General features: G+C 37.8%; 2 long non-coding RNA genes across 2 annotated transcripts; one reads left to right on the top strand and one right to left on the bottom strand.

Moving 5' to 3' along the window:
* Window positions 1-5,336: 5,336 nt before the first annotated feature.
* Window positions 5,337-8,017, bottom strand: LOC130999203 (uncharacterized). The gene is made up of 2 exons (XR_009093437.1): window positions 6,382-8,017; window positions 5,337-5,925 (listed from the first exon to the last, which is right to left on the bottom strand). It is a non-coding gene; the product is annotated as an uncharacterized LOC130999203 (long non-coding RNA).
* On the top strand, window positions 5,921-8,833 carry LOC130999200 (uncharacterized). The gene is made up of 3 exons (XR_009093434.1): window positions 5,921-6,012; window positions 8,026-8,088; window positions 8,595-8,833. It is a non-coding gene; the product is annotated as an uncharacterized LOC130999200 (long non-coding RNA).
* Window positions 8,834-10,749: the final 1,916 nt, after the last annotated feature.

The raw sequence follows: 10,749 nt of genomic DNA on the forward strand, positions 1-10,749 counted from the left end.
GTGGTATGAGTTCGGGGCGTTGGCCTCAGTTTATACCACCTCTCCAGCCTTTACCGAGATCAAGGGTCTACCCAAATGGATCCAAAAAACGGTGTTTGATGCATGGGAGAACAACGAGTCCCTCAAACGGGGAGATGTTCTGGAATTGTACTTCTTCAATGCAGCCCCAGAACCAGTTGGAAAAGGAATCCATGAAGCTTTCCACTTCATCAAGCTTCGGAGACCTGACACGGGAGCCCTTAACCGGATCAAAGTTCCTGATTTCCAGGCCGCAATCGTCTCAACATTTAAAGAGGACCAAATCTCCACCAGACGAGCATGGGGTCTATGGGTCTGTCTCACAGAGATGGATAAAATGAAGTCCAGATTCAAGTTCTACCAGAGCTCAGATCTGGGAACGTTCCTGGTAAACACCATGACAGGAACTACGACCCCGTTTGCCGAAAAATCCTTCGAAAATAAAAGGCAAACGTTGTGGGATAACAAGATAGCGGGGAGCAAGGAGACTCATCGCAAATTTTGTAATATGGCTCATCTGGGCTATTGGATTGAGAAAATCTGCGATCAATGTTCAACGCAGAAGGAGCCGGAATTCGGAAGAGGATTCTTCCCAAAGCCTGACAGAAGGAGGTTCCGGTCTGATGAACATGATGAGCGACAGATTCCAAAGGGAAGAGCACCTCGGGCACCAAAAAAGTAAGGTGACCGACAAAGCAAAGTGAATCATGTGATTGACAGCAAGGATCGCACCCACAAAGAAAACGAAGAATGGGTGGAATGACAGGAGGACCACTCACCAAAAGATCCAGGACAAACGTGAGTGGAAGAGAAAAGCAGCCGGCCCCTACCAACATTATCACAAAACGATAAAGCAAGGGTCCAGCACCATGTGATGACACTAACAAATGTCGGCAATCAAGGCCGACAAAAGAAGGAGGTTGTCACTATCCAAGCTAGCTGGACATGATTAAAGGAATCCGAGGCCAACTACCCAAGGAAGAATAGAGGGCTTCACACCTCTATATAAACACAAGCTCTGGAAGAGAGAAAGGCATCCGAAAATCACAACACATTTTCACAGCACTCTCTCTCTAGAAAAATTATCTTTGTAACCTTTTAAATTCCAGTTTTCAGTAGTTTTAATTTGAGTTTTTAGTCCTTTTAATTTTATGTACACAAGTATTAGCTACTAATGAGTAGCTAAACAAGTTAGTCTCCTCCCTGAGGAAGATTTTATGAAATAAATTAATTATTATATAATTCCTCTATAAACGCTTAGTTTTCGTCCAACTATTCCGGTTGAGTAAAAATATTTTTATATTTTCCAACATAGTATTGAGTCGACACTTAGTGAAGGAGAAAGGTTGCAACCATCTCTTGCGAGTGCGTGGTTGGAACGTGCCGGGTGGGCAGACGAACCGTAAAACGCAACGGACTGACTTCTGAAGAAGACCAGTCGACAAAGGTATAATGTTGGTTTATATTTAAAATTTATTTTGAAGTGTTACGGAAGCATGTTGGGCCTGATTACTTGTTAGACTGTTTAAAAAACAAAATGGGGTATTCTGTCTTGTTTTGAATTGATGTTGGGGTTATTCTGCAATTTTGATTATGCTTGGGGTAGTTTTTGAATTTTCAGAAATTTTCATGGGAGAAATCAGAAGAATCGTAAAGGTGGTGTATTATGGAGCAAAAACTAAAGGTAATGTTATATTCTAGAAAATTGGGAAAGTTGATGTATTTACTGGCCAATACCTCTAAATTTATTAATATGGTACACTATAAAATATGGATTTAAAACTAGTTAGGAAAATATTACTTTCAATTAAGTACCAATCGATCCAAAAAGTCAATTACCAAGGAAAATTGCAATTTTGGTCCTTTAAATACAATCTTTATTTTTGGTTCACTAAAAATTAAACGATGTCGGCAATGCATAATTAATGTGGTTTTTTTTTTTCGGAATAAAGATAGGGAAATAATGCAAAACCCAAATTTCGAAAAATTCCCTCAATCTTGATTTTTAAAGCCAGGCACCTAATATTCATCTCAGCAAATTTTAAAGTTGAATTGCCAACTAATCCTAGTCATTAAACATATAATTAATGACGGATTAAATCAAATCTATTGACTCAAATTGGAATATTGGATCTGATCTTTGGACTATATTTTTAATTGAAGTTAACATGGCGTATACATTGCTGCATAGATAATGAAAAAGAATCTTACTTCAATGACAATAAATAATATAAATACTGTTGAAAAAATAGAGTATTACTTACATAATAGAAAAAATAAAACATTATTTTTGGGCTAATTTGTTATTTTAATAAACATTTTTCTAGAAGTCATCTATTTACCCATTATTTTTGTACTTTATTATGTGACGCTATGCGAATATGATTAAAATGATACCGTTCTACTATAAGTGACTCAAAACTTTTCGACACGAAAATTAAGAATAATATTGTAAATGTGATAAAAGTGATAGGATCCACACTTTTTGTAAGGGTTAAATTTTGTCATTTATGAAAATAAGCCACTTATAATGGAACAGTCCAAAATGGAATACAGGTCACTTTTAGTGGGACGGAGAGATTATTAATTTATATATTGATAAATGACACGTAATTTTAACATAGCTTTCCCTTCAATAAAACGTTTACTAATTTTAGTTGACTCAATATGATAAATTTGACCTTTGACTATTATAACAAAAAATAATCTATATATATATATATATATATATATATATATATATATATGAAACACCAGTTTTTAACGGTAACTTTTTACCTTCAGATTTTCTCTCTCCTTGTATCACTCATTTTATCACACTTTCTCTCTCCTAACTCTCTCATCTCACACGTTCTCTCACCATCTTCATTATATGATTTTTACCAAATTTTATCTCACTTCTCTTTTTTCTTTTGATTATTTTCTAGAAATCATCAAATTTGATACGTGAAAAATATTCAATATGAATGTTAAATTAAAGATCATGACAATATTTTTAATTTGATGTAAAAATTATATTTAAAAAAATTGACACAAAAAAGTTATAATAGTTTGAAATCATAAAATTAATTTATTCCTCTCTCATCTCTCCTCTTTCCTCTCTCCACTCTCCACTCTTTTTTTAATATTGAAGTCACATTATAGTATTTTTTTTAAAATCATATTAGCTCATTTCAAAGCTCTTCAATTTAAAAGTATTGTTTTTAAAGTAGAATTTAAATTAATTTAATATAAATTTATAGCTGAATAATAAATTATACTCATCTTAAAAATTATATTTTAGATATGGTTTAAATTTATTAAATCTTTAATTATGTTTGTATTGTTTTTTATATTTATTTGTATTAACATATCTACTATCACTATTTTTAATTAAATATTATATTAGATTTACATTTACTACATATTAAGCATCAAAATGACTCATCGAAAAATTATTAATTGGAGAATTAGTATTGATACTATTTAAAAAAATAAATTATTGAATTGCTTAATTTTATAGTAGCACGTCTATTTAAATTTAAAAAGATCATGTATATTAATTAAAAATGAATGACAATTATATCATGTTCAACCCCTATTTTACCACTAATCGATTGATAAAAAAAAATATTTGTTTATAAAGCAACACAAATTAAAATTTATATGCATATAAAGATAAATATTGTCATATTTATTCAAATTACTTGGCACATATAAACTTACAAGTCATCAATAATACCATTATTGAAATAATCAAAATATAATACTGTAGTGGGCAAAATTCGTCAACATGACCCGTATCCAATCAGCACTCCAGGCTGGCTCAGCAAGCCAAGCAACCTGGTCAATCCAACCCAATTAATCTTTCAAGTTGGACCAATGAGCTAAACAGCCCGGTCAATCCAGCCCGACAAACTTCAAGTCCAACTTGTCTCAATAGTCCGGTTGGATAAATCGCACTTGGCCCAAACCCATCAAGTTAGCTCGCCAATCTGGCACGACCCTAAGAGGCCCAGTCAGTCAAGCATATTGGTCCATCTAGCCCAAGAAGCTATAGATCAACTTGAATCGATAACCAGGCTGGAGGTATCACATCCGGCCCAAGGGTTACCGCCCACCTTGTTGACGAAGTCACATGACCTAGCCATCAACACTAAAAAATATCTTTCGCCAAGCTGACACAGTCAAAGGATGAATCTTTATGATCCCGTCCAAATCGCAACAACTTGGAAGTGGAAAGCGTGGACGGATAAGGTCAGCTTGTAAAACCCTAGCGGCTGGCTGCCCTTTATATAGACAGACTGACTAGGTTACAAAGGACACGAAAAAATCTTACTTGCTATCGACTCCTTGAATTATCTTTACTCCGCCGCCTAGCCAACCTGGCCTATCTCCGCCTCCCATATTCCATTATCACAACACACTGTCACCGTTTCCACTAGGGGTGAGCATCGGTTCGGTTCGGTGCAAAACCGAACCAAACACCTAAAACCGAAAACCGAACCGATAGTAAAAATTGAAACCGAACAGCACCAATTGGGGGTGCCAAACCGAACCAAAACCGAACCAGAAAAACCGTCGGTTTCGGTTCGGTAAACCGAACCGACGATGCATTTTTTTTCTCAAGGGTATACGAAATCTGTTTACCAACTAATAATCTCTTTAATTATTAAGAAGTCAATTTTCCAAATGCACAATCACATCATACGCAAATTCAATTAGCCATTGATACACAATCAAATTAAGCTCCATATAAGATAGTCGTAGAAGACTAACAATCTATGATTCTCAATCTTCATATCCAAATCTAACCTTTCTCATATCAACACAAATAGAAGCTGGAAACTGGAAGCCGGAAGGGGGCCGCTGGAAACTGGAAATCGGAAGGGGGCCGCTGGAAACTGGAAACTGGAAGCCGAGCAGGGGGCTGCTGCCGGAGGCCGAGTCTGGGCTGTTGGCGACGCGGACTGGAGTGGCGAAGGGCAGGCGAGTGTAGTAGCCCGCTATTTTATTTTATGATTAAGAGCAATAAATGCAATATTTATTTTTACATATTTCAGTTGATTTAATTCAGTGATTAATATTCAGTTAATTCAGCTCAGAGTTCTGAATTAGATGTCATTACCTGAGATGACAACGATTGAATTATTGAGTAGTCAATGATTTATTTCAGAATGATAATTGACTTAGCAAAGTCGAGTTATTATTTTATTTGTAATCGAAATATTATTTCTATCTATTACTTTACTCAGTTGTGGATTTAATCCCGACTAATAGAGCGAGTTAAATTAGATATTTAATTCGCAGAGGCTTTATAAAGATTAGTAGAATACGAAAAAAAAATTAGATTTATAGATCCTCAATTGATACAAAAACTACTATGGGATTCTATTTGTCACCTCAAGACTTTCCAACACTTACAATCATAGCATACTACACGCATGCTCTCCAACAAATACTATCAACAATCATTTCTACACTACTATTCACTATCTAGTGCAAAAAGAAGAAGGAAAAGAAAAAGTATGAAACTTTATCAAAAGAAGGAAAAGAGAAAAGGAGGAAAGAAGAGAACGTGTGAGTGCAACAAAAAGGTGAAAGAAACATCAATTACTGTTACAGCACGCCCCTTCCTTCAAACTCTGCGGCCACCTACTCACAGTCATGCTATAGTACAAAGTAGCGGTCTTTCAGCCGCACACCTTATACCTAATCCTATTCCTTCACTTGTAAGCTCTCTTATGGAATTAAGATAGTCAAGTAGCCAACTTCACTTAAAAAAAAAAAATACAACACCAGCCATAATTCTTTTCCTTCTTTTAGGCGCACCAAGGTTCAGAGAGGGAGGGTTGTTTCTTTTAACTCCAGCCTTGATTTCGAAGAGGTAAGTTGTAGCTTGAACTTCCCCATTCTTCCATAGTTCACCTGCATTCGTTAAGGAATCATTTTTATTTCAGTTATTCTCCTTCTGAAATCAATAGCAGCAGCCACCAAACACCAAACAATTACAAGGTAATTGCTAAACTCAGTTATTCTAGTCAATGTTACATGCTCATACCCATCAAGGCATCTTTTAACAAAAAAATACTGAGTTCATAAATGAGTCTATATACTTAAGGGGCTTAGCAATCACAAAGTCAGTAAGAACTCTTATGATATAGAAACAACTACATGCTTAGTTTAATCTCTTGCATAATCGAAAATAGGAATCAAGATGATTTATGGCCTGCACCAAATTGGAAAAACAACTAGGCGTCGCGAACCATGTACAGATATGCAATAGAGCCTCCCAGCAACATATATGCAATAATAAAATGGCAGCAAGAAGTGAGTGACGTATACAAAACAAATCCCTATTATACTGTAGAAATAAGTTCGAACTTAGCTTTGCCTTGAATGATGCTGGCTCGCCGGAGTTCGAGCAGGGGCAGCGATGGTTCAGAAGCCGGAGCAGCGGCTTCAGCAAGATAGTATCTTGCTGAAGAATGGGGAGAGCGGCGCCAGGGACAAACGGCGACCGCTAGTCGCTGGGTTTACAGACCCAACAACGACGACTGATCTGCTACAACACGGGGAAGAGAGGAGCAGTCGAATTTGTTTCCGGTTGAGTAATTTAGCGTCGGCCTCGCCGGATTTTCAGATTCGAGGTGACGGCGCTGCGATTTCAGAGAAAGAGCCAAGGGCACGACGACTCCCAACGACCCTCGCCGATTCTGAACCAGCAGCAGCGTAGCTGAACCGAGAGGGGACGACGCCGGGGTTAGACACGGAGACAGCCAACGCTGGATGGAGCTGGCGGAAGTTGAACGGCCGGGGAAGGAGAAGCCGACCGGAGTTGAAAGGGAAGGCCGATCTGATTTTGGGGGAGAAAACCCGTTTGAAACTTCAAGGGAGAATTGGGGCTTTGCTTTTCCTTCGTGGAAGAGACGAGGAGCGAGGCGGGCTGCTGGAGATCAGACCAGCGACCTCGATTCCGGGCAAAGCAGCTGCAACTCCGGGCGGCGGCGTTACCTCAGCAGCGGCGACGTCCGGCGATAGAGCTTCCACGCGTGTCGGCGGACGGCGGCGGTTGCACCAGATCTTCACCGATATTAGAGGCATCGACCACGCCGGTTGAGAGAAGCGGCACTGGAGTTTTAGAGCCTCGGAAACAGCGGCCTGCTTCGCCGGAGAAGATCCGCGACGGCGGCGATTTGAGAAATGAAGGAGTTAGGGTTCAATTCCTGATTTTGATTGAGCATAACTTGAGTAGAGAGAAGACAAGGCCGTTGAAGGCGTAGGCTTCGCCGGATTATCAGGAGCCGCCGCCGCGACTGCGACAATCGACGAACGGCGACAGATTTGGGCATGTGCCTGTGAGCGGAACCAAGCGAGAGAGGGAGAGGTTTGCTGCGAGTGTGTGTGTAATTAGAGAGAGGAAGACCGATTGATGAGAGAGAGAAATGGGCTGATTGGAATTGGGCCTTTATTTTCTTAATTATGGGCCATTATTTTATTTCTTTCTGTTAGGTCAGTTTATTTATTTCAGATGGGCCGCATTCTTGGACCAGTATTAATAGAAATGGGCTGATCTTTTTAAGAGCTGTATATTTAAGCTGGGCCAGAGTTAGAATGGACTGTATGATTAGATGGTTTCCAGGCCCAGTTCCTTATCTATTTATTTGGGCTGTCCTATGTTGCTCCCTTTAAATAATGAGGTTGCCTTATTATTTTATTCTAGTTCGATTAAAGACTAGTCTAGATTTGATTAATTGGATTCAGCTATTTATTAATTTAGGACGAGGTTATTAATTAGTAAATGGGTTAGCAAACCTATGAGATGAGTGGATTAATTAAGATTAATAACTCAATCTCATAAGACGAGCTGTAATCCTATAGTTTGGATTATTATTAGAATTTTTTTCAGATTATTATCCCAGAATAATAATTAAAGGAATATGAGTCATGCATATTTATTTTACGCATTCTCATTTATTTGAGAATTTTCATCGAGCTAAGGTTTGACCTTATGTTCTCGCATTCAAGGTTAAGCGCAAGAGTAAGAGCTAGTCAATGAGTTACTGAACTGTAGCAAAGCTTCACTATCAGGTGGGCATTACTTTCATATATATCAAATGAGTTTAAATATTACGTTCAAGCAAGTTATTCCATGACTAAATTAATTGAAGTTATTTCAAATATTGTCTTGCCATAAAATATTTAAATTTCAGTATGATATCTATCTGATGTGACTTTTATCATGTAATCGAATTCGGGTCTTGAGCAGTTGATAGCTATCCTGCCAGGGCTAGTGTACACCAGTGACCGTGAGTCATCTAGCGGGTTGGCCGGTCAAGTGACCGTGAGAGGTGGCCACCTCTCCGGCACACAGTTCCAGATATGATAGATTACAAGAGAACTTAGACTGCAGTCGAACTTTAAGAATCACAAATGAACTTAGTAAGCTTGGGCCTTTTTAGCGAAAAACTCCCTTGCTGTACTGTTTATGATGGCATGACAATTTACAGTTTTGAAGCATGTATTTTTTATACTTAGGCATACGTGCCCACTGAGTACTTTTGTACTCAGCCCTGCATATATTTCTAAATGTGCAGGTTGAGTAGCTGCCGATGGTGATGAAGTGACGAACGGGACTCTTTTGTCTTATTATGTATTAATGAACTCTAGGGATACATGTCTTCATACATGTAATCAGAACCTTATTCCGCTGCGTACTCAGAAGTTTTATGTTATTTTGGCTAAGTCGGAGTTATCCGAACTTACTAGTTATTTGAGTCTATACGACTAAACCTCCGTTATATTATAAATATCCCTTTTGTTAAAAATGATGAAATGCGATTCTTCCTTGTTTGATTATTTCCCTTTCTACCCCGCTTCTAATCTCCCTCCATTAGTCACGGTTTCCCCGGCTTAATTATCCTTAATTAGGGCCGGTCGTGACAGAGTGGTATCAGAGCAGTTCATTTGCTCTGAACCCTAGAGTTAGCCCATTTTTCTAGTATGATCACTAGTATATATGAGTCAGTCAACCAAAGCCCATCACTTCATCACATCGTCATGCTCAGCAAGAAAGAAGGTGGTAATGATTTTAAAACATTGAGAAGTTCACGTTCTATATATATGTATTGATGCTTACATTCAAGTTTTATGCTTTATTGATTAATTAGATATCTCAATAAACTTAGATGCGTTAAGAATGCATGATCACTGTTACGAGAAGAACAATAGAAGCTAGAAACTCAGTTATATTTCACTATAGCCATGGTGAAGAGCTAAGAAAGAGGAAGAGATTCCAATGAAAGTAGTGCAAGCGGAGTGCCACGCACGAATCACTGACGCATGCATTGTTCTTCATTCAGGTTGTTCACGCAAAACGGAACACCTAATCGACTATTGCCTTATTCAATGATAGTTTAAGTATGATATTGCTTATAGCGATGAGTGTGACTTATGTAATCAGTTAGCTAAGCCCTAATAAGTTGAGACTCCCTTCTAGCCTCGATTATCACTAGCTATGGCTTGAGGATAACTTTCATGATTCATCAATGAACTTCAGAGTCAGACTTACGAGGGGTCAAAATGCTTTGTATATGATGTTAATAATTCGATTAAAGCTATCAACTTATAGTTTCAGATATTCGGAACCATTCTGCTTACAGTACCTATCATATTAGATGAGGACATGACTGAGAATCCCTATTGATTACGATCACTTACTACGAATTGGAAAGACGAGATGTGATATGGGTACTAACAATTACCAACCATTATGATTGATCATAAAAGTTTACTCAAGTGGGTAAGACGAGAGAAGTTCTCGAAGATGGTTCAGAGTTTAATAATAGCTAGAAGCGCCGACAGTGGATCAATGCTGAAACAAATAAATTAAGATTCTAATGAGACCCTAAGGATATACTCAAGATAAGTATACATATCTTAACCTATCGAGGACATCGCCTTAGTTAGAACGTCTTGGATTAAGTATTTAGTCTGGTAGCCGGAATGAGAGCATTGACTAAGGTCATTCCATAACTTAGCATTACATATGGTGACACATACCCTATAAAGGTGCTCAGATGAGCAAAAGCTATTTTCTTATTGAATGTGTGATGATTCAGAAGGTCTTTTGCAATAACACGGAATAGTACTTCAAATTATATGGTTGCATTTCAAGTGCTATGTGAAGAAAACACTAAGTACTAGAAGTACTACACAAAGATCATGTAGAGGAAAATTGTTGAGTAAGGTCGAGCCTACCTTATTTCGCCTATAGAAAATGTTTAAGGATTTCATTAAACTAGGAGGCAGACTCCAAGTTTGAGAAGCTCTAGAATATTCTCAAGGACATGTTCAAGATGTTAAGAAGAAAGTGGTGATTTTAGACCAAATATACCTTTTGCAGCCAATGAACAAGAGTTGCCAAGTTCGGAAAAGTATTTCCGAGTGACTGAGAAGTAGTTGTGTCGGACCTGGCCAGTCCACATGACCAAAATATCAGTAGTCGTCATATATGGGTCTCTAAATCTATATATTTAAACTTTCATCTGAAAAGCCAAGCGGGTTCAGATTATTAGGTCATTTCATTTCGACCTTTTAGTCAATTCATTTCTACCCTAAGGCCATTTCTTTTCAATCGTCTGACAAAATTGTTGATTCACTTCACTTTGCGTAATTACCATTTGTGACTTTAATCATTGTGGTTTGTTAGTTGTTAGTAGATTTCCGGTGACCTAAAGACAAACAAGTATT

Source organism: Salvia miltiorrhiza, chromosome 8, assembly GCF_028751815.1.
Source record: "Salvia miltiorrhiza cultivar Shanhuang (shh) chromosome 8, IMPLAD_Smil_shh, whole genome shotgun sequence".
NCBI lineage: Eukaryota > Viridiplantae > Streptophyta > Magnoliopsida > Lamiales > Lamiaceae > Salvia > Salvia miltiorrhiza.